Genomic DNA, 25001 nt, shown 5'->3' on the forward strand with positions numbered 1-25001 from the left:
CGGCAGGTCTCCTTGGTCTCCCCCGTCCCTTCCCAGAGATTCTACTTGCCTCTCTGGCCCAAGGCCCTGCCACAGAATATGATCTATAACCCACAGCACAGATACACCTGCCTGAGAACCCTGAACTAAATAAACCTCTCCTGGGTAAGTTACCCAGTTCCAGATACTCTGTCATAGCAACAATGAGGAGGCTCAGCAGCCTGACAAAGGGGAATTGTTAGGGGATCAGATAGAATTAAGGTCACCATCAGCTGACCCTAAGATAGGTGACCCTCAGTCATCCTGGGGCTCTCTTTGCACCAGGAGAGGGTGACAGAAGGGAGCTCAGTAGGATCCAACTTCCCTTAAGAGCCCCCAGACTGTTTACTTAGCGCTGAGCATAGATCAAGGGTATTGATTTAACAGCCTGCTTATCTGGTTTCCCCTGGTAATCTGTCATTCTGTTCCAGGAGTAATCCGATTAGGAATTTAAGAATGGGGGGGGGGGGGGGGTGGGGAGTCCTGATAAAGGTGACAGCACCAGAAAGTAACTGTCAAGAAAGCCCAAGAGACATGGAGCAGCAAAAGACAGAAGTTGGGGGGGGGGGTGCACTTGGCATCAGGAGAAATGGCCTATGCATCTCAGGCCTGCCTGGGGACAGACCCAACTGAGTCTCACAGCCATGACATCTCACCACTCATGAATACAAGGGAATGCAGACATCTGAGTATTTCTAGAAAAAAAAAATAGTGCATACAGCTAAGCTGGTAAGTGACAGTGACAAATGAGGCATTACAAGGGTGAGGTGCAAGGGAGGAATGGCATTCTGGTAGGACAGGGAAGGCACAGCCAGGGCCGCTAGCCACACACTCACTGGCTCATCACACTGCTCCTCTAGTCCCAGGTTCTCGCCCAGCTGCATGCTCTGAACCCTGCAGTAACAGTGACCTTACCAGACCTTGGCTCCTGTGAGGCTCACTCCAAGCCTACAGGTAGGTGCTGTCTCCATTCAGAGTATGCAAGCTGCTGCACAAGCAGCACCGGGCAATCGTGCAAGGCCACGCAGCCAGGAGGTCGCAGAGCTGTCAGTGACACTGCTATCTGGCTTCTCCCCCAGTGTTCCTCCAGGCCTAACCGCCTGTCAGAGAGCTCAACACTGAGAAGGGCCCCTACTTATGAATGAATAAATGGAGCAAGGCCAGCAACAACACAGGGAGAAAAATCACTCCATCTGGCACATAATAAATACGCCTTTAATAAATGCAAGTGGCTTTCATTTGAGTGTCTTGCCCACCCCTCACCCTCATTTCATCAAGGAAGCTTGCAGGAGGCCTGCTGTTTTCAAAAGAGGAGTAAGCAGGTGTACGAAAAACAGCTGGGACTTCTCCCAGGAAAAACACAGGCCCAAACAGCCTCTTCTTTGTCCTCCTCCCCAGATTCTGATGCTGTCATCCTCAGGTGGGCTTCAGGTGACCTTGTGAACACCTGCAAGGACCTGTGCACCAGCCCTGCCAGAGGAGATCTCTGCTATGAGCTGTCTTGGCTCTGAGGGGGCCAGAATCCAGCACGGCGGTGTGTGGATCCTTGTAGTGGGAACTCCATTGCACAGACAACACCAGACCTGGGGAAAATCCAACAGTGAGCAAAACCACTCTGCTCCTAGAGCTGGGGCAGGGGCAGGGAAACAGAGTGAAGGCTGACACGCACACACACCCTCCCTCCCACCGCCAGAAAGCACACGGGGATCCAGAACTGGGGACATAGCTTTGAGCCAGTCAACTGACATCTCAAAACCCTCCATTTGTCCATAAAATTAAGCAGAAGAGGGGCTAAGCATTTCGGCACAGCGGGTAGCCTGCAGCAGCAGCAGCAGCCCACATGGACACAGGTTTGAGTTCCAGCTGCTCCACTTCCAATCCAGCTCCCGGCTGGTGTGCCTGGGAAAGCAGCAGAGGATGGCCTAAGTTCTTGGTCCCATGCGCCTGTGTGGGAGACCCAGATGAAGCTCCTGGCTTCAGCAGCCCTGGTCATTGTAGCCATTTGAGGAGTGAACCAGTGGATGGAAGACTGATCTCTCTCTCTGCTTCTCTGTAACTCTTTCAAATAAATAAATATTCAAAACAAATTAAACAGCACAAATAGGTGCTGTCTATGTCTCTTCCATTCTGAGTGCCAAAGGAGAACAGGTGTGTTACTAGCCGCTTCAATTTTTAAATAACGTAGGATGAAGACACTCACAGCCTAGAATGTGATCATGGTAGGGAAGGGAGGGGAGGTAGGCAAGATGACAGACATTGATTTACGGTGAGAATTATGGGTGAATGAAGTTATTATGCAAAACAGAAAACCGAAGTCAATTTTAACTCTGCTCCCTCCCTTTTATCCCTTGCCTCAAATACACTAAATCCATGTCAGTTGCTTCTCATGACCACTGGATTTAGAAGGCCACTAAAAATACTTTTATAATCACTCCATGCAAAAGAGAGCTATGGCCATCGTATTAATGATTTAAATGCCTCCAGCAGGGCAGACAAATATGGGGGGAGTTTATTAACACCTTAGGACACTGTGCTGTGAATAAACCACTTGAGTCCAGCAGCCTCGGAAGCAGCCAGTATTTTACCCTACTGAAGTTTTGCCCATACCCCAGTAACTTCAAGGATGGTCCCAGCATTCCCCCAAGGCAGGCACCCTAGGAGAATGCTCTCTGCCCTGTTCCAAGTGAGCTACTCAGTCTGGTAACAGGGAGTAACAAAGCCATGGGAGGAATTTCACCTATTTTGCACCCAGCAAATCCTTCGTCCAGGAGAAGACACTGGGGAGAAATAGAGAGGGCAGGGAGAACCGGACCCCTCCCCCCAAGCCCCAGTCTGAATACAGACTGTGACATTGGCCTGGTCTATAAGGGGTATTCTCTCAGGTCTTTGCTGAGATACCCACATTGCTTGTCAGGTGTATTCTCTTCATCAAACTCCAGAACCTTGCTCCCCCCAGTCTGAATGACCAGACACTTACTCAGATTCCATGTGCAGAGGTACCCATCCACTCTGTCCGATGCCCTCACCCACTGACCCTTGCTACCTTGCCTTCTACTACTCTCTGCCTCACATCTGAATTCTTTCTTGCACAAAGACAAGAATCTGTATTCCACCTATCTCCGATAAGGCTTCTGCTGGGATTGTCCCAGTGAGCTGGATCAGATCAACTGTTCAGCTGGTTCCTCTCCTCTTTGATTCCACCCTCCATCCAATCCCATCCCAGGAACTAGCTGTGGCACGGGCACATCAAAATCACATTGGGGGCTTTTAAATTACAAATCTAGCCCTCTATCATGAGCCCACTAATCAGGTTGGGCTAACATAATTTTAAGCATCCAGAACATTGTAAGGTATGACCAGAGTGGAAAACGACCATGGCAAGGTATATTCACTACCAAGCGTAGAAGTGAGGGGCTGAGAAGGGGAGGGAACCCGTAGAGGAGAGGACAGGAGCTGGGTTGAACTGGAGACCATGTATGTAGGAAGGACAGTCACTTCTCTGTCCTGACCACCAGACAACATCAAGGAAGACAGCTTGAGTGATCAGATCCTTCCAGGGAAGCCAGAAGCCCAGAGGTTCGGTCGTATCTCTGTATTTGTCCATGTTGGCATTAATTTAGAATTTTAAAAACACTCTGGGTGAGTCACACCAAACACATCTGGAACCTTCTGTTAGCAACAACCACGTTACCTGAGGTCATCACAGTGAAGCAATGGATTCCAGTAGACAGGCAGAAGCAACATACAAGACTTTGAGCTCCAAGAAGGTTACAATCTTGCTCACCGCCTCAGTCCACTCACTGCAGGTGTCTGCAACTTTACCCTAATTGCTCAACCATGTTGCAACTTTCTCCACAGCAGCTGCCGTTGTTCTCCTGCAAGGAACCTGGAAGAGCAAGGGCTTCCAGCCCTCCTTCTCTACCCAGGACAAGCTTGGGAATTATTCACACCTAATTTCCAACCCTAAGAAACAGGAGGGAAATTTAAAACTCATCTGGTGAGAGAGATGCAGACCCCCAGAAGCAGAAAGTCTAAGATGACTTGCCAGGACCACCAAAGCCACCAAGACATTACAGAGTCCAACTCGTTCCGGCATTGGCAATGGAAGCCCTATTCTGGGAAAGCCTCCTGTCCCAGGCCAAGCCAGACAGCTGGTCACCCTCGCTGAAGCTCACCCTTGTTGAATAGCTGTATTTCTGTCCCTTAGCACACATCCCAAAAACCTTGTAATTCTTCAGACACACATTTGACTTTTAGCTTTACAGTACACTCTCCACTAAGATTTAAACTCCTTAAAAAGATTCAAAGCCCTTGAAGCCCCCTTTGGTCAATAAAGCAGCCCATGAAAACCACTGGTACCCCTGCTCAGGAATGGCTCTGCAAAACCTCAAGCCATTACCTCCCGCCCCCTGCCCTCATCAGCCACCAGTAGCCGCTTCCCCATTCAGATAAAAACATGAGAAACACCAAGAAACCAACCAGACGAGCAACTCTGAGTCCTCCACTTCCTCATCTTGTTGGACCACACCGTCTGCACCATCTGCTTCCTGGTCTAAGGAGGTTATCACTCACCATCAAAGCACACAGCGTCTAGTGTGGGTACAAGGCAGCTTCTCAGACGTGACAGCGGCTCGCCGGAAGCCTGCTCTGAAATTATGCAGGAGGGCCAAGAGCTAAACCCTGCTCATTTTGAATGGTTAGATGGGCAAGCTGGCCCATAGCCAACAGGCTTGAGGTCCAGGTTCAAATCCCAGCACTGACCTACACCAGCACTATGCCCACTCTGGAAAGTTCCAGAAATGGAAATCCAGTTCCCCGCTCTGTCAAACATCTACCTGACGGGGACTGAATTTTCCACGGGGCGAATCTAGTCCCTGATGCTTGATGAGCTCTGGGTGTGATCGCCAAAGTCCCTTGAGTCCCTCTAAGCCCCAGAGGTGTCTCTGCCAGCCCAGGGGCGAGAACCCACCTTCCCGCCTGCTCTAAAAGCCAAGTCTGCATTTTCTGACCCAGTTTTATTCAGCAGCGGATTGTGGTTTTTTTTTTTTCCCCTGTTCTTCAGTTCCTTTTCTCAAAAGAGAGTTGATCTGGGGGAAACCCAAATCACGCAGGCAAGTGTCAGCAAAATGTCAGAGTGATGGACACAAAGGGTTTTTCTATCTTGTCCATCATTTTGATGAGAAAGCCCAGCCCTCCCTCCCCTCTTAGTGACCAAGCTCGCTTCACAGGACTGGTCAAAATCGCTACTTCAAACAATGCCCTGGGTCAGCCCCCGGGAGTCTGCAAGCTGTTCCACTGAATTCATTATGGCCATAATAATATTCCATTTCCATTGCAAAGCTACTCTTCAGGATTCACAGCCCACAGCCACCACCGAGTAGACACTGTCTTTTAGAATGAAGACCACAACCAGACCCAGAAACACAACAACTTTGTACCTTGATGTTTTACAAGGAAAAAAAAACAAGATGTCCACACGCCTGGGAAACAATGCACTCTGACATAATTTTAAAGTAACTGAATCTTAGATTCAAGAAGAATCAAGGTTTGTCTTATTTTTCTAGCATAAAACTTGCTGTGGCAGTTCTGACTTTTTACGTAAGACAGACAGGACCCAGGGTCACTAGATAGAATTACATGGCTCAAATTTATTCTTGACAAGCTCTCTGGGGTGTAATACATTTTACAAGGATAAAAAAGTGGTTGCTATCAAGCTCTCGCTCTCTCTCGCTCTCTCTCTCTTTTGCACGCATACACACACACACACACAATGCACACCATGACCACCACCATTTATAGAATCAAGAATGTCCATACCATTCCTAAATTAAGATGTGTCCCAATGAAGTCAAGAAAAAATAAATCCAACAGCTCATGTAAACAAGAAGTGTTATATTTAACCTGGAAAGATAAAATGATCATTAGAAAGCATTTCTTAGGTCTTCAGTCTACTGTAAAATATCAGTGTCAATTTCCTGCTTTGATGTTGTACTGAAGCATATAGAAGTCCCCCTCATCTGTGGTCAAGGATGCTCAAAAAACATTAAATGGAGGATTCCAGAAACAAGCAACTGTTAGGTTTCATTTCCAGGGCTGCTCTGAGTAGCATGATGAAATCTGGCACCATCCCTCTCTATCCCACCACGCAGTGTATCCATGCTGTACACATCACCCACTCATTAGTTACTTAGTTGCCATCTAGGTCATCAGACCAAGTGTCACAATACTGCAGTACTTGTATTCAAGTAACCCTTCTTTTACTTAATATTGGCTCAAAAGCACAAATCAAGAGAAGCCTAAGAGAAGCCATAACATGTTTTCTTTAAAAGAAAATGTAAAATAAGGTATTTTAAGAGATCACATAACTTTGATTAGCGTATGTTAGAATTATTGATAGAAATTCCTAGTTTCTCCTTAGTTACTGTTCACCTTCACTGTGGCTAATTTACAAACTATCTCACAGAGATACAGTTCAACACTGTCTATGAGCCCAAGCATCCACTGGGGGACTTGGGACATTACTAATGCAGAGAAGCAGGATGGGACTGATATAGAAAACGGTACTACTGGCAGAAACTGAATTCAAGGGATTTATTTTACTATTTCTACAACTTCCGGTCACATAATTATTTCAAAATGAAGTTGTGTTTTTCAGCAGAACGTATTGGGAATCTTCCTGCTTGGCGAGATTTCTCAGGGTACAGAATCCCTGTGTCCTCCTCCTGCTAGAGGGTCCAAAGTGGGGTCCACACCATCTGGACACTTTGGGAAGGGTCCTCCAGATGATTGCCAAATTCTGCCCCAATTCTGCGAGGGCCACCAGCCCTACGATGTCCATCACGGAAGACATTCAAGAGTGACAAGACTGTGCTATCTGACCACTTTGCTATGCAAAGGACGGATCATGAAAAGGCAAGGCTGAAGCCCAGGAGCCCAGTGGGATGACTCATGCCAATCTGGGTGGGGACTGAGTCCCCCAAGACCTGCAAGTGTAGGGGCAGTCATGGTTAAGTAGAGAGCAGGAGCCAGAAACGGAGCAGATGTCAAATTGGTGGACAAGGAAATGCAGGAACAGGAGGAGCCTCAGAGGACCCCTAGGCTTCCTGCTTGGGCAGCTGGGGAGAAGGTGTTTCAGACACTGGGACAGGAACATGGAGGAGTTGGGCTGTGGACAGGAAGCAGTGGCCAGAGGTGCCGGAGCACACAGAGCTGAGAGAGAAGCCTTCTCTGCCTGGTAGGCAAAGCCCTTGCTCCTCATGTGACTGGGCATGAAGGGCCAGGAGATGAACACCTTGGCAGGGCGGCCAACGAGGGCCAGGCACAGCTGAGCCACATCAGCCACCGAGCCCTGCTGTAGGCAGAACATTCACACTGCCAGACACAAATCCAGCTGTTTGGCCCCCAGTGCCTGTGTGGGGTCAAGACATTCCCCACAGGGTCCAAAGAGTCCTGAGGGAGGGGCCCGGTGGGGAGGGGAGAGAGCAACAACCAGCAACAAATCCTGCAGCTCTTCAGTTCACTTTGAGGTGTTCTCCCTGGAAGAAATGCTGTCCCCCAAGTCAAAAGGATGCCCAGGTACTCACTGCTAATCCAGCTCCTTGCTAATGGGCACCCTGGGAGGCAGCCGATGATAGGTCAAGTCCTCGGGCCCCTGCCACTCAGATGGGAGATCCAAATGGAGTTCCTGGCGGCTGGCTTTGGCCCGGCCAGGCCCAGCCCTGACTGCTTTGGGCTTTTGGAGCAAGCTAGAACTCTCTCTCTTTCAAATGAGAAAGTGGAAAAATATGTTTACGATGAGCTATCAGCAAAGCCCAGGACGAGCTTCTGACGTGAGCGTCACTGGGCTCTGAACCAGCGCACAGGCAGCCTGTGCCACTCACCCCGCAGGAACTTGGCTGTTATCGGAAGATCACTTATCTAGGTCATAAATGTTTCTTTTCAGTAACTTTATTGAGATGCAATTCACATTTCATACAATTCGCCCATTTATAGTGTACAATGCAATGTGTTTTAGTATATTTTCAGACTCATACAGCCATAAAACAATCGATCCAGGAACATTTTTATCACCTCTAAAAAGAGACTCAGGCATGCCTTTACTTGTTATTTCCTGTTCTCTCATCTTTCCCTCCAGTCCTAGGCAACCATCTATCTACATTTTTGTCTCCATAGACACACCTATTCTGGACATCTCATAGACATGCAATCAGGCACGTGGTCTTTTTGTAAAGATTCTTTGCCTTAGCATGTTTTTATGATTCTATCATATTGTCGCATGTATCAGTACATTATTTTGTTTATAGCTCAATAATATTCTACTCTATGAATAGGCATCATTCTGTTGCTCTAGTCATCAACTGATGGCTAAAATGAATAAGGTCATTAAGAACATTTGTGTGTAACTTTTCATGTATTTTTGTTTTCATTTCAACTAGCAGTGAAATTTCTGGATCATATGGTAACTCCATGCTTAACATTTTGGATAGCTGCTATGTTTTCCACAGGGACTGTACTATGTTTTATTCCCACCATCTGTGTATGAAGGTTCCAATCTCTCCCTATTCTTGCCAACATTTGCTATTATCTTTATTACAGCCACCCCAATAGGTGCAAAAAAGGTATCTCATTGTGGTTTTGCACTCTTATTGACTAGTAATGGTGAGCATCTTTTAATATCCTTATTGGCTATTCTTTTTCAGAAAATGCCTATTCAGATGCTTTGCCCATTTCTTTCTCTATGTGTGACATACACACAAACACACACACACATTTGAAAGACACAGTGATAGAGACAGACAAGTGGGGGAAGACAGGGAGAGAGATTGATCTTCCACACACAGGTTCACTCCCCAAATGTCCACAACAGCCAGGGCTGGGCCATGACAAAGCCAGGAGCCAGAAACTCCATTGTGGTGTCCCATGTGGGTGGCCATGACCACATATTTGGGCCAACATCTTCTGCCTCTCTGGCATATTGGCAGGTAGCTGGATCAGAAGGGTAGAGTACTGGGACTTGAATGGGATGTGGTTGCCCCCAGGCTTAACCTACTACAACACAATGACCATACCTGCCCATGTTTAATTGGGTTATCTTTTTGTTATTAATTTGTAAGTTTACACATTCTAAATAAATTCTTTTATCAGATGTGTGACTTGAGTACTTTCTCCAATTCTGTGGCTATGTTAGGAAACTTATCTTCCACTTTCAATGCATAATCAAGTTAATTTTTTTTGCTCTCAAGATAATGACTATTTCCCCATTTCTGTCGAGTCATAAAGTATTAAGATTAATTTCCAGCCATTTATGTCACCATTTTCTCTGGCATTTTTAAATGTAAGTAGGCATATCTCAAAAGCTCCTTAATACCTATTATAGAATGAGTATTTTAAAATGCTGAGCATTTTACAAATATAAAATGAATGTATCAAAGATGTTATACAGCTCATTAATGAACAAACCAGAAAGATGATGCAACATAGCCCAAGATATAGGCAACAAAGAAGTATGAAACCTTTTATTACTATTGGCCAAGCCTCAACAGTCTCAAAAACCCAAAATGCTCCAAAATCCTAAACCTTTGGAATTAAATCAGGTGGTAAATTCCACACCTGACCTCACCCATCAGGGTCACAATCCACACTCAGGTGTGCTAGAAATATTGCATGAAATCACCTTCACACTAAGTGAGACAAACCAATGTTACACCTAAGATATCACACATTACGTCCTGCAAATATTCCACAGACCAAAAAATTGGGAAATCTCTAACTTGTCTGGTCCCAAGCATTTCAGATAAAGACACTCAGCCTGTAAGTAAAACAACAGTTTCTTGGGAGGGTTTGGTGGGACATCCACTGGGCAAAATTCATTTGCATTTCTAGGAATAAAAGGAATTACCATCACTATCACTTTTCTGTATCATGTCAAACTGTGGAGGAGTCAACGAAAATGAAAGACATCAATAGCCCAGAAGGGTGTACTAGGTACTAAGTCATCTTTTTTGTGTATTTCAGAGTCCTTCACAATGTTTCTGGATGGTATTTTTTTAAGATTTATTTATTTGAAAGGCAGAAATACAGAGAGAGAGAATCTTCCACCCACTGGTTCATTCCCCAAGTGGCCACAATGGTCAGAGCTGGGCTGGTCAGAAGCCAGGAGCTAAGAGCTTCATCCAGGTTTCCCGCGTGGGTGCAGGGGCCCAGGAACATGGGCCATCTTCTGCTGCTTTCCAGGTGCATTAGCAGGGAGCCGGATCAGAAGTAGAGCAGCTAGGACTCAAACCGGCACCCATATGAGAAGCCAGTGCTGCAGGTGGCGGTCCCACCTGCTACGCCACAGCGCCAGCCCTGACATATTTATTTTTGGGGTGGGGGGGTAAGGTATGTCAAGTCAGTCATGGTCCAGAAAGGAGATGGAAACCACAAAGAAATATGAACAAGGAAAGTGTAGAATATTTGTTATTAATTACAGCCCAGGATTATACCAACAAGATACTGACTAGTAAGAAATCATACATGAACTGAGGTCAGCATTGTGGAGTAGATAGAGCTGGCACCTGCAACACTGGAATCCTATATGGGCTCTGGTTCCTGTCCCAGCTGCTCTGCTTCTCATCCAGCATCCTGCTAATGCACCTGGGAAAGGCAGCAGAAGATGGCCCAAGAACTTGTGCCCTGCCACCCAGGTTGCAGACCTGGAAGAAGCTCCTGGCTCTGGCCTGGCCCAGCCCTAGCCATCGTGGCCATGAGACACACAGCAAGGGCACCTGGGGAAGAAGCACCTGTTCCAGGTAGAAATCTTGACTCTGTAGGAGAGGGAAGAAACCCAATTACTGGACGGCAGAGAAATTCACTGTGGCACTGCCCAGGGTTCCAGGATAATTGTTCATGGAGAGGCATCTGCTCAGAGGCATTCTGCTGCAAGACTGCCCAACCAACCACCAGGGGAAGCTGCTGGCCACTACACACCGCCAGAGAGACCGGAGACTGGAGACCACACAGGTTCCAGCAAGGCCTTCCCAGAAACCACAGGGGACCCAGGAAGCAGAGCGCTGCCGGCGCACCGTGCCTATCCGAAGACAGGAGCCAGGTGCTTCTCCTGGTCTCCCATGGGGTGCAGGGCCCAAGCACCTGGGCCATCCTCCACTGCACTCCCGGGCCACAGCAGAGAGCTGGACTGGAAGAGGGGCAACCGGGACAGAATCCGGCGCCCCGACCGGGACTAGAACCCAGTGTGCCGGCGCCGCAAGGTGGAGGATTAGCCTAGTGAGCCGCAGCGCCGGCCTCTCCTCCTATGTTCTTACCATATACACGTGTGTGTGCATGTGTGCACGTGCCTGCATATACAAACACACACACACACAGTGTTGATACTGCTATAATGGATCCCAAGCAAATGCTGTGAACTTCTCACAACTAGGTCTTAAAACAACTAATTATATCTTAGCTTTCCTCTTTTATCAGGAAGACTTCTCCCTCTGTATAATCCTTTCTGGTTCTATGTTAATATTCTCACTTGGAAGACACCACCATGAGGCTGGTATTTGGGGGTTCAATTACTCCCTCTCTGGAACTTCACAATCAAGCTGTGATTTTGTGTATCTACTGGCTAGCAGGTGGGTGCAAAGCTCTGCAGTGGGGTCCCAGTCTCGCAAGGACAAAGACAGCTCATGCACCCCCACCACGCTCCATGGCCATTGGCAATTCCACCCTGTGGACACCAGCAGGAGCCACTCCAAAGCACATGGAGCTGTCAGAAAACAAGGATCCCTACCTAGCAGGAATCAGAGCCACGACATCCCAGACACCGAAGGAAATTACAGCTAAAGGGGAATCCTACAGTCAACCGAGGGTCGTTCCTCCTCAGGGGAGCCTTCCCTGCCAGCCTCACTCCAGGGTGCATACGATGCAACTCAAAGATCCGTGCTACACCGAGTTCAGCTTCTCCAGAACACAGCCTATAAAAAAGCCATCTCACAAAGGAGCCGGCGCCAATATGCTTTTTGAGAGGTACTGTGTGTGTGTGTGTGTTTTAGGCAGTAATTTGTAGCTCAGCATTCGAGTGCTCATAGATGCTAAGCCCTGCTGAGATCGAGTTTGCAGGCAGGTCCTGCCTGCCAGGGATAGCTGCTCCCTAAATCTTACGATTCCAGGTTTTCATCTCCAGCTTCGCGTGGAAGCAGTGAGTAGAACTGAGCAGGAAAGCGGCCGTGCACGGGGCTCACTCTAGTCGGGGCCTTTGAAACTGGTTTGTTTCACAGAGAACAGCCCTGGCAGGTTCAAGGTCCTTACTGCTGTCATCCACAAGCAGGAGAGCAGAAGCGAGGCCCTGGGATACAGACCTGGGGGACTCGTTCTGTTGTCCAGAGAGAGGATGGGGTGGGCGATCGCAGCCACGCTCTGGGGCACCACTGATGAGCCACAACATCAAAGTGACACTTGCTAGGGACACACGCCCTTCTTACTTGGTGTTCAACTAGAAGTCAAAGGTCAGCAAGGTTTTTTTTTTTTTTTAATATTGACTCATTTTTATTGATTTGAAAGGAGAAACAGAATCTTCCATCATCTGTGTCACTCCCCAAATGCTTGCACCAGCCGTGAGCAGACCAGCCTGAAGCCAGGAGCCAGGTACTTACTCCAGGTCTCCCACATGGATGACAGGGACTGGAGTTCTGAACCATCGCTGCTCCCTCCCAGGGTGCACGTTAGCGGGAAGCTGGAAGCAGGAGTGAGCTAGGACTATACCTCAGACACTCCAGGTCGGGATGAAGGCAACCCAAGCAGTGCCTTTAACTGCTGTGCTAACTACACAGTGCATATTTTTCTTTTTAAATTGGTTTGAAAACCAGGGAGGTGTCATAAGAAGCCTGGATTTCTGGTCTCTCCTGAAACACAGGCCTATGTGGTTGACACCAAACTGTTGCCTGGGAGAGCATGTTGGCAAGAAGGGAGCACGGGGTTGCTGCTCCACTCTGCCACAGAACACACGTGCCGCTTTCTGAATCCAGGGAAGCTGCCCAGCCCTGTTGGAGTTTGTTTAGTCTCAAACTAAAAGACCGGAAGCCTGGGAAGGCAGCTCAGCCCTGCGCCTTTTCCTCAGTGTATTTAGGCACAGGAGCTACCCTCACAATCCCTAGCAACTGTGCCTTCAAGATGCTAGGACCTTAACATGATCGCATGAACCCTACCAGACCCTCTGTCTATACTGCAGGTTGAATACCCCTCATACAAAATGCTTGGGATCAAAAATGCTTGAGGGTTTGGATTTTTTTTTCAGCTTTTGGAATATTTGCATATACAGAATGAGACATCTTAGGGATGGGAGCCAAGGCTGAACACAAATTTTATTTATGTTTCATATTTACCTTATACAGAGTCCGAAATTCATTTTCTATGATATTTTAGCTACATCTTTAGTTTGATCGTGACCCATCACACATGAAGTCAGGAGCAGAATATTCTACATGGGCCATCCTGTCAGCATTTCAAGTTTCAGATTTTGGATCACTTTAGAGCTCATTTTTTTGGATTAAGAATGCTCAGCTATATCTCACTTCTTAATATCACTTTGCACTCCACTCTACCCAAGGCAGTCAGAGAATGAGCCAACCACTCTGCCGAGGCTCACCCAGCTAGTAAATGATTACAGAACTGGATCCTGTGTTTATTTGACCCCATAGCAAAGGATCATGGAAAAGCAAGTCAGGGTACAGAAAAGAGCTCTGAGGTTTAAAAACAACAACAACAACAACAATAAATAGGCTAACGGCAAGCATTTTCTAGTTTCTCATAGTTTTTGTTCCTTCCTTATAACAGAAAATAGAGTTATTACTTCTCTCTTCTGCAAAACTCCTAAGAACTGTGTATCAGAAGAACTAAATATCTATATTCTAAGTCTTCAAATGGGGCTAATTCTCCTGCCAGTAACTGATCATGCTTCAGCTATGCAATTAGGAAGACAAAGCACCACACTTAAATACACCATGCTTTCCACTGGAGCTCACAAAGACAGTAAGTCACAGAAGGAAGTCATCCCACTTCGTGCAAACCAAGGATCCTTAGCCAAGGCACTGAGCAGTGGAACTGCACTCAACAGTCAACACTCTCTCTCAGGCAGGACTCCAGCATGTTGCTAGCTCAACAAATAACTATTTAAGCTACTACAACACAAAAATGCTCTCCATTCAGTATGAGGAGGAATGAGGACCACTTCCTACCCCCCTAGGAGGTCAGGTATCTGATGAAACTCTAAAAATGTCTTTATTACAGAGTTATCCATCTATCCATGTATACTGACGGAACACCCCAGCAGTAGGACACAGACCTACCCATTCTTCCTCTGATCCCATATGCTATCACAAAATTTAATCTACTGAGGTGCAAATCCCCCATTACAGGTTTATGTCCCTGGACCAAAGATCTCAAATGCAGAAGCAGCATGTTACTGCTTCAATCTCTAGTACTTTGTCTGCTGACTTCACAATGCAAGTGTCCCAGTCCTCAGCCACCAGGCAGCACTAGTCAATATAGCATTTTTTTTTCTGATCAATGTATCTGCCTGTGAGCACACATAGGCAGGTGCAAAACCAAATCATATACTGACATACAGATATGCAAGGGGGCTTCAGAAAGCCCATGGAAGAATGGAATTAAAGGTAACAATGTTTTCATAATTCCATTTTCAACGAATTTTTGTAGTGCCCTCATATAGCTAAATCATTCTGCATTAGAATTTGTCATAAAAAAATGACAGGAAATCAGATCTTAATCCAACACATGGAAGGGTTATGCACACGACACAGCCTCAGAGAGGTGACGACTGTTGCTGCCCAGGAAACATGCTAAGCCTGGAGATTTGCCCCTTGACCATCCATGTGTCTGTCAAGGGGCCCTGGTTAGTCCCCAGATTCCGTGTCAGTGGGGCTGAAGGGTTTGCAGGTGTTGTGGGTGCCGATCTGTGATGACTTTTGATGAGCAAAGATCTGGGGCTGTGAGTAAGGACCCACAACTACATTTTTCCTTGTAGTCTACGACGTGCTCCCTGAGTGAGTAGTGCTAACCTGCCACGGAGCACAAAGTCTGATGCGGTGCCTTTGGATCCGAAACTCCTAAGGCAATGCCCTTTTTCTTTTCTTGCATCCAGCATGTCACCATCCATGAGCACTCAGTACTAAGGGGTAAGGATGAGCACTGGAGGGGAACAGCCCCTGACCCCCACCCCCGAACAAATCTCCAACCTTCTCAGCTCCATAGCTTCTTTGGGTTTCCTTGTACCTGTAAATTTCCATTAGAAGCAGGTGTCTGTGTGCCTGCAGCCTCTGTCCTTTTATTTCAGATGGCACATCAGAAATTCAAATCTTTTTAGACTTTCCAAACAACCCCAGTAGCAGATCCTAATATTTGGGGGCCATAGATTCGTATAGCAATCTGATAAAATCCATGAACACTCCTCCATGGCCCAAATTCACAGACACTAATTATTAGTGTTTTCAGGGGTTTCAAAGACTGTACCTGAACCTCATCCATAATAGGAAGGCAGCTCCTTTTCTTCCAAAAGACTTAAAAGACACACATTAACTCTCAAAGTTCTGTTAAAAGAAATACGAACCCTTTGCAACAAATCCCCCATGGTATTTAGGAGATACCAGGTGCCTGCTCCTCGAAACAGAGCAGATAATGCCAACAGGATGTATGCCTTACTAGAGAGCTCGCTGACAAATGAAACCAAAAATTGCAAAACAAAGCCACAAGCCTGGGAACCATAACCGGGACTGGCAGTGTTCTGACCTACCTTTTCTTAAAAATCACACAAAAAACCCCGTGGGGCTCATCTTGGTGATTATCCACAGAAGGGCTGCCCCATGGAGGGGAGGGGGAAGATGAGGGAGAGGAAAACTAATTAACAGGCAAAATGAGGGGAAAAATAGCTTGGAAAGAGCTCACTGAACTGCCTACAGCACAGGGTGGTAAGGTTAAAAAAAAAAAAAAAGCAAAAGCGATCTGGCAGGATCCAAAAAGAACATGCTCAGAATGAACAATGAGGCCATGCTCGACTTCCAGCTACACGTCAAGAGACAAACAGGGCGAGCGACATTTGTAAAAATGCAGAAAGGAGAAAGATCCCCAAACAAAAGGGGAGCAGACAGTGTAGAATGAAGGCAAGGAAAGGAGGGACAGGGACCTGCCATACAAAGCCAAACACACACACACAGGGCAGCCCCGAGAAGAACTCAGTGCAGAGACCTCTCGGGAAAGCGAACAACTCAAGAGATGGGGGAACTCCGAGCTGTGTGTGCCTCGAAGTCAGCTCCTTATCAGACAGAAGTCTTCCGGCTGCGTGCAGACAATCTGCTAGCCCCTGCACGAGCCTCCGCACTCCCCCTCCCCCATTATCAAGCCATCCTGCTCCTGTCCAGGAGGGCAGAACACAAGGCAGACCCCAAGGCGTGTTCCTTTTGTCCAAGTCACGTAGGGCACAGACAGGTCATTTCATGGGGGTACACAGGGAAGAGAAAGAGTGAGAACGAATGCACCCGACAGAGCTGCGTTTCGAAAGGGGAGCTCCGTGAAGAGAGAGGCTGAGGAAGAACTGGAATTCCATGGCAGGGCACAAAGCTGTGAACTCTCACGTGTGACTTCCCACGGAAGGCAAAGTTCTGTTTATCACAAAGAGGCGGTGAGGCATGAGGGGGTCTCAAATTTCGTAGAAAATGCATTTGCACAAAAACTATGCATGGCTTTCAAAATGTTCTGCAACAAGTTGTAATTCTACCTTCCACGAACTTTTCAGAGCGCTCTTCACATTCTGCAATCCTACTTACCCCGGCAGGGGTGGGCACCTACCTGTGCTGTGATTTTGCCACCTTCACCAAGACACAATGACCTAGCGGGAACCCAGGCATTACCACGTTACTTAGTGAACGACCATAACCCAAGAGCTAGTGCTTACTGATGCACGTGCCTTGCCAGGCTGCACTTAGTCCTCTCAAAAACCTGCGCCAGGAGAGACTCGCACCAGCTGCACACTTCACCAAGGTTCAAGCAGGTCCGGATACTGACTCACCTGCACACGGTCACACCTTGAAAAGGCAGAAGCAGAATTCAAGCCCAACACCCTGACCAATGCCACCGGAAGTGCTCAGACTCCACCATGCTCACTCCACTGTGCTGTTAGTGATCCTTCTGCCTAAGGACACAACAAACAATGCTGCCTATCAAGCAGCGTTGCAGAGTTGAGCAGTGCCTGTTAGATGTCCTGAGTTTTCCTTAGCATTCGGAACCATCTCCTGGCAGCCGTTCTGGCATGGCAGGACACAGTGTGGAGTCCACCCAACTATACACCGCTGGTCAGGTTGATGACCAATGCAATAACCACGCTGCCTGTTCCTTCGAGTGGATGAGTCACTGACATGGGAATGAGAAAAAAAGAAACCCACTACCAACTCCCTTTTCCAAGGACATCAGTCCTGTCTGGCCATGGAGCCTCAGGACAGGCTGTTCCGGGGCCCCAAGTAGACTCTTCTGGCCTCGCCTCCTGCCTCTGTCACCCCGCTTAGTACACTGAGCATTCTGCAAGCCACGGAGGGGCTTCCGGGCCCTCACAAAGCCTTGCACCTGCTGTATGCTCTCTCTCCTTGCCTTCTTTCTCAGTCTTTTTCTGCTCTCAGTTCGTGGGCGAGTGAGGTCCCCCTTTGGGAAGCTGTTCTCCCCAGAGACTCAGCTTGCTCCTTCCTCTGGCTCCCCAAGCCACTCTGCACAGAGACCTCCTCAAGTTCAGTTACTGCCAGTCACCGGCAAGTCCATCTCCTTCAGCTCTCCGCTTAAGAACCTCTGCAAGGTATCGCTGGTACCTTATGCACCTTGGTAGCCTTCTCACCAAGATCATGCAAGGTTAGTCTTTCAGGAACTTTAATTAACAAAGAATGGAACAAGAGAATGAGGGACTGCTTCAGGAGTCACATGTAGGATTATAGGAAAATAAGTGAGCAGAGGAGGCAGACTGATTGCTCTGGTGGTCCTCATTAAGAGTGTCTCCATATCCAAGTTCCTAGCAATCAGGCTCCAACAATTGTCATCAAGAATTACTTGTAACCTTACCCTTTTAATCTAGATTGGCCAATGCAGAAGCCATGGTATGCCAGTTACCAACCCGCACTCACAAACTACTACATATTGGGGCCGGTGCTGTGGCACAGTAGGTTAATCCTCCGCCTGTGGTGTCAGTATCCCATATGAGCACCGGTTCTAGTCCCGGTTGCCCCTCTTTCCATCCAGCTCTCTGCTGTGGCCTGGGAAAGCAGTGGAAGATGGCCCAAGTCCTTGGGCCCCTACACCCATGTGAGAGACCCAGAGGAAGCTCTTGGCTCCTGGCTTTGGGTCAGCTCAGCTCTGGCCATTGCGGCCATTTGGAGAGTGAACCAGCAGATGGAAGACCTTTCTCTCTGTCTGTAACTCTACCTTTCAAATAAAAAGAAAAAAAAAAAAACTAATACATACTTCTACTTAACCTCTTAGAACCAAAGACTTACAGTTAACCGAGTTAGCCTGTCAAGGACATGAGACTTGTGGAAGGGGGTCCAGCTGTAGCCTTCCTACACAGGACTCAGGCAACCAACCACTCAACTGTGGGAGAAAGGCCAGCCAAGGCAGCAGCCTTGCCCCTCTTGTCACATGAGTGAAGCCAATTAAGACCAGAACAATCACCCAGCTGACCTGCAGACTTACACACCACCAAAGGCTCACTGTGTTAGGCCCTGAAGTGTTGGGATAGCTCATCACATGGCCACAGCTACTGGGTGTGACGAATGGAGATACATCCTCATTTACCAAGTGACATTCCTCGGAGACCAGGGCTGTGAGCCTTCATTTTATGCCACGCTGACTACAGAAGGGCTTAAATATGGCATTGCAGTAACTCATGAGATACAGTGTGACCCATTGTGAGCTTTTTAAACAAAGTATTTGAATTTCTGGTGTTGTAGATGTTCATGATATTTTTCATCTACTTGAAAGGCAGAGAGAGATTGACTGATTTTACATCTGCTGAGTCATTCCCCAAACACCCACAAAGCAAGGGCTTGGAACTCCATCCGAGTCTACCACGTGGGTAGCAGGGGCCCACATACTGGAGTCCACCACCCAGGATGCATCAACAGGAAACCAGATTGGAAGCACAGTAGCTGGGACTCAAATTGGCACTCAGGATGTGGGCGTCCCAAGCAGCAGCTTAACCCACTGTGCCACAACGCCTGGACCTGTTTCTGAATTCTCTAAGCAGCTGGCTTTAGGTTAATGTGGATTTGTCATCACCCTTATCTGTAACACCATCACCATGAGTACTAGGGTACTTCAATTGGCATCCTTAAGGAGGAGACAAAGTAGAAGAGCAGGACCAAGAGCCTGCTTTCTGGCCGGCACTGTGGCTCACTTGGCTAATCCTCTGCCTGCGGCACCGGCACACCAGGTTCTAGTCCCAGTTGGGGCGCTGGATTCTGTCCTGGTTGCCCCTCTTCCAGTTCCAGCTCTCTGCTGTGGCCCGGAAGTGCAGTGGAGGATGGCCTAAGTCCTTTGGCCTGCACCCGCATGGGAGACCAAGAGAAACACCTGGCTCCTGGCTTCAGATTGGCGCAGCGTGCCGGCCATAGCGGCCATTTTGGGGGTGAACCAATAGAATGAAGATCTCTCTCTTTCTCTATCTCTCACTAACTCTGCCTGTCAAAAAAAAAAAAAAAAAAAAAAAAGAAGAGCCTGCTTCCTGCTTCCCATTACACCTCTGGCAGCCAAGAGGAGTAGCAACAGCATGCATCTACAGATGTTTCATCTTATCCATCCTGTAGGCATCTGTCCGTGAACCAGCTCTCAAGGAATCACAATTCTGGACAACATCAAACCCTTTCGGAAGGAGCAAGGTATAAAAACATCTTTAAAAGTTACATCCCATTTTCTCCCACCAATTCTCCACATTCTTCCCCCTTAGGCCATTTTAACAAAATGGCTATAGTACTACGCTCAGTATTCAGGATATAAAAGAAATGGCCTTTTTCACTGAGGGCACTTGGTCTGGTGGATCAAAGGATCAGTATGTTTTCCTGCTGAGAGAGAACAGCTAAGAGCCTGGTCTTACTCTTTCTGACCCTCACAGTCAGAAACCCACAGCAGGTGGCAAGCTCTAGGGCTTGCCTTTGAAAATGACAAAGTCCAGTCAACCAAACCTATCTTGGTCATAGCCTCAGTAGTTCTGGAAATACCCGAACTCGGCCCTGTTCCTGAAATGAAGGGCCCTAAGGACGGCTCTCCCTGGGGGCGAGTGCTGCCTGGGTGGCCCCAGCATCCTTCCATGATGCCCCTTCCTCCCGAGGCTTTCAGTTCAGTTTTCAGCTGCCCACACTTACTTTCACAAGTAACTCTCGTCTGGGTAACCCTTTAAGTCCTGCGAGACTGAGTTCTGGGTACATAAAATGGAAGTGAAATGAGACCAAATTAGATAATGCTGGTCTGGTGTGAAAGTTCAAAGGTTTGGCACAGGGCATATCCTGGACACTTGTAAGTGCTCAAAGCAGATTTTGTTTCCCTTCCTGCCAGCTATAAAAACAAGCTTGCTATCCTATACTTCTCTCTCCCTCCAGACCACACCTGTCCCCTTCCACCCTCTAAAGATATCAACATCCATAGTAGCAGCAATAGCATCAAGTTCTGACAGCCATATCCAAAACCTGCCAGTATTCATTCAACTCATCTCCACCCGACACCACAGCAACCACGATTGACTCTAAGAATCTACCCACTTCCCTGGGCTCTTCTCCTCCTAGGAGGATTATCAAGCTCCTTAGATAACCCACCGAGGTAGCTCAAGACAAACAGGCTTCTGGGGCCCCAGAAATCAGCAGCACCCTGTTATCCTTCCCAATATACTCTTCAGCCAAGCGCATCATTGCTTTATTTTCTGGCAGAAGGATCTCTGTGCCAAGAAAGACTTCTCTCACATACAGAATGGGGCTCCAAACCAAACAGCACTCCACTGTCAAGCACAGCAATGGGCACGCCAGCCCCCTAAGCCACCACCCACTTTCACTGAGCACCTCAAAAAGCACCAGCGTCATCCCCAGATGAAGTGCAGAAATGGCAAGAGGAGAGGCATTAAAAAACGATGCCAACTCTGTCTTCATTAATCACCGTCCTGTGTCGCTGTGGGCGATCGCAGATAGCATGAGCATGAATCACATTTCCCGCTTACTTAGGAAGACCACGTGTCTGGAGCATGCTTCCTGCACCTGCACTATTTTCTAGTCAAGCTGTAATACTCTTTCAGGGTTTTCACAGTAAATTCTGTAGATCATGAAATCGCTTTGACTCAACAGAAAAACCTGAGCCCTGTGTTAAGAAAGCATTGTGGTTGCACTTCCAGCTGTCAAGTGGTTGGAAGTGACTTCACCTTCATTCTTGACAATCCTTTCTCCTGGAAGAGAGCGAGACTGCAACATGGGCATTTCCCATGGAAACTAAGTCTGTTCTCACAGGACCACAGCATCTGCAAGCTTCGGACTCCATCTTGCCCCTGCCGGCTGCCCTGATCAACCTGTAAATGTGCAGGTTTACTACTCATAATTCAGCTTGCGCCCCTGAAGCCGGCCTGGTCTGGAGCTGGCTCTGTTTCTGCTGATCCTGCTTTAACCAACCAACCGCAGAGGCGAACATGATCATACTCAGTGCCATACACCAACCTCACCAACTCCTCCCTTGCCGAACAACTGAGATGACGCAGCCTGTTGGAACATAACGGCCTCTCTGAAAATTTAAAATAATGTCTTTCTAAGGTCACCGTCTAAACAGTGGAGATTATGGCATCCATTATATGCACAAAGAAAAAGCACATGATCACATCTGTCAAATTAAAGTATCAAGATTGTCATTAAAACCACAACATAATGTACCAATATACCCACCAGAATGGCTAAGGTGCAAAAGACAAGAAATGCCAAGTGCATTGAGAACATGATGGTGGGAATCCTTCTGTGGTACAACCACTAGGAAAACAGTTTGACACATGTAACCCCATGATCCTGAAATTCCACTTCTAAGAATATACTCAACTTTGTTTGCATTCAACAGGTTCATGGAAACAACAAATTCAAAGAAAAATTTTGATATGAAAAATTTTTGCAATCTACACATAGTTTAATAATATCAGTTTTCCACAAAATTTTTGAGGACCTTGTATATGCACTTCAAAAATTTCTGCAACAAAATTAATTATCCATGAACTTTCTGAAGTTCCCATGTTCCCGTGTACCTACGTTCACTATACACTACAATGTTTCCCGAAGCACTATGCATAATGGCCCCAAGATGCAAGCTAACCAGATCCCTGAGAGTAGAATCAGACAATCAATAGTGGCACAGGTGCACAAGGAAGTACCATACAGCTAGGAGAAGGAATGATTCACCACTGTACACACAATCTGGAGGAATTTCACAAGCACAACACTGAACAAAAGAAGTCAGACACAAAAGAGCCTGGACTGTATGAGTTCATTTATACAGAGTACAAAACAGACCAGCTGAGACAGGATTGGAGGCGGGGTGGTGGCTGGATGGGAGGACAGGATGGGGCTTAGAAAGGGCTGACAATGCTAAATTTGCTCACCTGCCTAGCTGGGTAGGCAAGGTACACTGTATGGCAGATCAGTGCACACATCTGTGACATGTGCATTTCCATATGCACGTTCCATGTGGATAAAAAGGAACAAAATCAAAGTTCCTGGTTTGCATACGTCACCTCACTATCACAATGTTGGTTGGTTGCTAGCATGTGATATGAAAAATATCTATTTGTTCCCACAGCTCCTAAAACCCTTATAATTTCCCTGTGATAGAAGAATTTTGTTACAATATTTGGTCTTTCCCTAAAAATAAAAATATTTGAAAGGCAGAGAGACAGAGAGAGAGAAGAGAGAGTCCACGTTATCTTCCATATACTGGTTGACTCCCCAAATGCCTGCAACAATGGGGACTGGGCCAACCTGCGGCCAGGAACTCCATCAGGGTCTCTCACATGGAAGGCAGGAGCACAGGATTCCACCACTTTCCCGGTACACTAGCAGAAGCCTGGACTGGCAGCAGAGTAGCTGGGCCTTGAATCGACTCTCCAATACGAGATTGCAGCATAGCAAACAGTGGCTTAAACCAGCGAGCCACACCACCAATCCCTACAATATTTGGCCTTAACCCCTAGTTGCTGTTACAGGAGCTTCCAAGGCCCTTGGGATCTCCAGAGTGGTAAAAGCCTTTGTATGCTAATGAGATGTCCAGTGGCCAAGTCCCTGGATAGTGTCAGGATGCAGGGCAGTGGGCAGCAAAACCAAGCTACCCAGGAAGGTTGATCTCTTCCATTCCACTCCACCTGAACTTGAACTCCCGACCCCTGCAGAGGGAAGAGGGGCAAGAGGTGGACTTGCTCCCCAAAGGCAGGTGACCCGCTCCAGCAGGCCCACATCATGAAGCCTCCAGAAAAAACCTACGTAACAAGGAATTGCCAGGTTGGTGAACACATCCCTGTGCCTCCCCCACAGGAACTGGAGCTGCAGGAGCCTGCCAGAGTCCACCCCCTGTTCCTCTTTATCTCGCTGCACATTTGCATCCTCTGAAGCACCCTTTAAAATAAACCTGCAAACATCTCCTTTGTTGGGGGGAGGGGTAGCAGCCCTGGAATTATAGCCAGTTGGTCAGAAGCAGAAATGACAAGGAGGGACTTGCGATTAGTGTGTGAAGTGGGGGACAGCCTTCATGAACTTGTAGGGTCTATGTTCAAATCCCAGTATTTTCAGTACAGCTAGATATAGGATTTTTTTAATTAATTTATTTATCTGAAAGGCAGACACACAGAGAGAGGAGGAGAGAGTGCGAGAGAGCACGAGACAGAAAAAGACAAAGAGATCTTCTATCTACTGGTTTACTCCCCAAATGGCCTCAATGTCCAGGCTGGGCCAGGAGCTGCTTCTGGAGGCTTCCGTGTGTGTGTGGGAGCCCAAGTGTACTTCAGTCATCTTCCGCTGCTTTCCCAGGCCACAGCAGAGAGCTGGATCGGAAATTGAGCACCCAGGACTAGAACCGGTGCCCATATGGGATGCTGGCACTATAGGCAGAGACAACCCACTGTGCCACAATGCTCCCCCATATCTGGGTTTTTATAGATAGATCTGGGTTCCTGGTGATGGCTACTCTTGAAAAGGTAACTTGTCAACTTAGGCACCAGCTGGCTGTGTGACTTGCAAATTCTTTCATCCTTTGGACCTCAATTCATTTATTTAGGAAAAAAAAAAGTGTAGCCAATGTTGTGGCATGGCAGGTTAAGCCACCACTTGTGATGTTGGCAGCCCATCATGGAGCACTGGTTTTAGTCTGGCTGCTTCCTTCCTGGTCCAGTTCCCTGCTAATACACCAGGGAGAGCAGATGATAGTTCAAGGACTAGGGTCCCTGCCACCCACGTGGGAGATCCAGATGGAGTTCCAGGCTCCTGGCTCTGGCCTGGCTCAGCCCTGGCCATTGCAGTCATTTGGAGAGTGAACCTATGCATGAAGGATCTCTCCCCTCTCTGCCTTTCAAACCAATCCATCAATTAAGCAATCCATCGGTCTTTATAAAGAAAGAAAACAGGTACAGTGTTGGCTCAGGCTGCCTCAGCTCTAATTCTGGAAGATTCTAAGATCACTTTCCTCCTTCCTTCCTCAATCCTGGCCTTCACGAGGTAGGTCAGGATCACAGGTGGAAGACGAACAGGGATAGCTTGGGGTTCAATTGGGACCAGAGAGAGCACCTCACGCTGACCTTCATGTGAGCCTAACTCATTTGCATGTGTCTAATACATTTTGTGTTCAAGACATTTCCAAAGCCAGTCCAGGATCTGATTAAATCAGCATTTTGCTACCTGGGCCACCTCCTATCAACCTACCAGTTTGCAACCAGCCCACAATATGACTGTCTTCCT

General features: G+C 47.5%; 1 protein-coding gene across 12 annotated transcripts in view; it reads right to left on the bottom strand.

Annotated features, from left to right (window-relative positions):
• MGAT5 (alpha-1,6-mannosylglycoprotein 6-beta-N-acetylglucosaminyltransferase) overlaps positions 1 to 25001 on the bottom strand; it is a 379218-nt gene that overhangs the window by 255238 nt on the left and 98979 nt on the right. The window contains exon 1 of one of the 12 annotated variants that reach the window (XM_051849611.3): positions 7602 to 7777. The exons of the other annotated variants lie outside the window; for them this stretch is intronic. The gene's annotated coding sequence lies outside the window, so the exon portion shown is untranslated. Of the gene's footprint in view, positions 1 to 7601; positions 7778 to 25001 lie in introns of those variants that run through there. 12 annotated transcript variants of the gene reach the window in all.

This window comes from Oryctolagus cuniculus, chromosome 3, assembly GCF_051225735.1.
Source record: "Oryctolagus cuniculus isolate XC-2025 breed Fujian yellow rabbit chromosome 3, ASM5122573v1, whole genome shotgun sequence".
Lineage (NCBI taxonomy): Eukaryota > Metazoa > Chordata > Mammalia > Lagomorpha > Leporidae > Oryctolagus > Oryctolagus cuniculus.